We start from the raw sequence: 3,432 nt of genomic DNA on the forward strand, positions 1-3,432 counted from the left end.
TGAATTATTTAGTTTGATTTAAGATTTTATTCCTATGTTCAAAAAGCTTGGAGAGAAGCCTCGTGAGCTCACTGTAATTTTGACAATGTAAAAGGCTAGGAAGGTCAATATTGCAACAAATATTTTGAAACTGAGATCTAATGTGGTTGTACGTGGGGCACTCTAAGAGGAAGTGATTTTCATCCTCGATGTTTGTATTCTCACATATAGGGCAGAACCTTTCCATCCATGGTGTTTTAGGAACTACCCAACAACCCGTTTCACTATGGAGCTCATGAGAGTTCGTTGAAATCTTGGCTATATTAATTTTATTCTTTGAAATAGTTAAAACAAAGAGATACTTTTGATCTTCTAGGGTGGGGTTGATGACCTCCTTATAATATCTTAATTTTCTTTTAGTTGCTAAATCTTTCTCACACCACATTTTTTTTTTGAACTTAGAAGTAACAATTATTTTAATGTTATTAATGTTTTTCAATGCAACATTCTCGTCAATCTCCCAATGGTTTAACAAGGCCCTCATGTCTTTATACCAACCTCATTTGAGTCTTAGGTGGTTTTGGCTAGAATTTAAAGCTAGCTTAGGAAGTTTATGGTCTCCTATGTTATTGAGTTTGTGCTTGTACAATAGAAGCCTAGTCATAGCTAGGCTCTCGATAGGGGAAAGACCCACTTCTATAAGGAGAATAGGATAGGGTGTGTTGCTTTTAATTTTGAGGTTATACATTATAAAACGCTTCTGGATTTGCTCAATATTTCTCCAGGATTCTCTAGAGATGCTACAACCCCAAACCTCACATCCATATAAGATAACCAGAGTGAATAAAGTTTCAAAGATGAACTTCTTTGTATCCCACATTACGAGGTTTTCCGTTTTACAATTATTTTCAAGACCAAAATAAGCTTTCCATCCCCCATTAATTGTTGGCATTATGAGACAAGTATTGTCCTTGATGGAAAATCACACTGATAACAAATCATAGTGCAGAAGGATAGCAGCAAGGAATTGATGATCAGTCTACAAGTATGAAGAAAAATATATACACACTGGTCCACTATATACCAAGTCGTGTATACAAGCAGGTTCACTATATACCATGTCGCGTATACGCAGGTTCGCTATATACCAAGTCGCGTGTACACGCTGGTTGGCTTCAGTAAAAGCGCGTGTATGTGGAAAACTTATCTTTGGTCCACGACGGTTATTCCTTGGAAGTTGTGCCTATGGTTTTGGACCTTGGTGTCTCGACGGACGTGTTGATCCCTAGTTTTGAAGATAATGGTATTGGATTTCTATGGTTTTGGCCCTTGGTATTGAACAAGGCCGATGGCTATATAAGGAGAAGGAAATCATTAGGCAAGTGTATCTGAAAAAGTCTTGAATATCTGATGAAGTATTAGATCCAGTATGCAGGTTATTGGTTGATGATGTATTGCTTGATCTGAGCTAACGAGAGATCTCATCGGTTGATGGAGAACAAGATCTAAGGAGAGATCGGGATCAAATGGTTTGAAATGAACTATCTTTATATGGTTGATTATGTGTATTTCTAGATCTGCATACTGACGCAATGTTATGTTCTGGGTATAACTGAAATCTGGTACAGCTGCAAGTTATGAAAAATTATTTTTTGATCTGTACGCAGGTTGTCTTCGGTAAAACCGCGTGTATACGCGGGTTGCCTTCATTATAGTAGCGTATATCTTTTGGAGCTTGATTTTTGGGTTGCAGCTGGATCTGACTGTTATTGTAGAGTTCTGTAGTCTGCTTTGTGTTCTGGTGACTGGGTTTGACAGGGTTTCAGTGGTTCAGTGATTCAAAGATTGATGATGCTAGTATTGGTTGTTTTATGCTTCAATGATTTGTGAATGAATCATGGTCTTCAGATTGTAATGTTGTGCTTCAGGAGTATCCAGTCTGAAAATTGATGAAAAGTGGTACCTGAAGGAAAGAAGATTGTAGGCCAGCACCTACGTACTAGTATCTTAGCTAGTACAAGAGCAAAGGGGGTTGGAGCTCCCTTCCAAGGAAGTTTGGAGAACGAGAGAAGGTTGAAGCCTTCTACAGGTTGTAGCCTGCGTACTGGTATAAGGCTGCACCAGTACAAAATATTGTAAACTGAAGTTCTTATTAAAGAAAGATAGAGACGACTTGCAGCAGGTGGTTTTCACCCACATTGGGTTTCCACCTTATATCATGGTGTTCATGTGTGTGGCTTTTGTGTGATGATCTGTTCTGCTATACTGCATCTCTTTACTCTTAATATGATGAATAATGTCCTGATGCATTTAACTTAAGATAAACTAACTGAATTATAAGATTTATGGTTATACGCTGGTTTCTTTAGACACAGTAGCATGTACACACTGGTTCACTTAACTGAAGTAGCGTATATGTTTCTGAGCATTGAAAAAGTTTTATTGATCTGATAATACTGATTCACCCCCCCTCTCAGTATTATTTCCAACAATTGGTATCAGAGTAGGTCCTTCAGAGAAGCTTGATCGCTTGAAGGAAGATCGTTCATCATGAGAAACTACGAGAGAGAAGCATCAATCAGGCCGCCGGTTTTTGATGGGACAAACTTCAATTATTGGAAGGTAAGAGTTACTGCCTATCTTCAATCTCTTGGTACAGAAGTTTGGGACATCGTAGAGACAGGCTACACTTTTCCTTCAGCTACTCCTACAGATGCAGCCGAGAAAAAGAAATATGAAACAAATGCGAAAGCAGTCAATACTCTATTGGGATGTATATCTCAATCAGAATTCATGAAGGTAATGCACTATAAATCTTCAAAAGAAATATGGGACAAAATTGTCACGAGCTATGAAGGAGACGAATAGGTAAAGCGTGCTAAACTTCAAACTCTCAGGATTAAGTATGAGACTCTCAGAATGTATAATGATGAAAGTGTGGCTAACTATTTCCTTAGGGTATATGAGATTGTTAATTGCATGAAAAACTTGGGTGAAGAAATAAAAGAGGCTATTGTGGTTGAAAAGGTTCTAAGATCTTTGTCCCCCAAGTTTGAATCTAAAGTGTCTGCCATAGAAGAAAAGGAAAATCTGCAAATTCTTACTATGTCTCAGCTTCACAGGATTCTAACGGCTTATGAAATGAGAAAGGGAGGTCCATCAGACAGAAGAGAAGCTGCCTTCAAGGCTTCAGGAAAAGAAGAGTATTATGAAGCAAGTCACGTGCCAGAAGATGAAGAAGAGGAATCAAATTTTGTCAGAAATCTTCAAAGGGGTTCTAGAAGGTTCAGAGGTAAGTTACCTTTTAAATGCTTTACTTGTGGAAGAGTAGGTCATTATGCTACCAGATGTCCTCACAAAAATAAGAATGACAAGGGAAAGGAATCTGTTAAATGGAACAAGAAACAAAATGAAAAGAAGAAAAGCTATTACACTCATGAAGATAGTGATGGT

Source organism: Pinus tabuliformis, chromosome 5_2 (assembly GCF_031772625.1).
Source record: "Pinus tabuliformis cultivar Carrire ecotype Pingquan chromosome 5_2, CPIR1, whole genome shotgun sequence".
NCBI lineage: Eukaryota > Viridiplantae > Streptophyta > Pinopsida > Pinales > Pinaceae > Pinus > Pinus tabuliformis.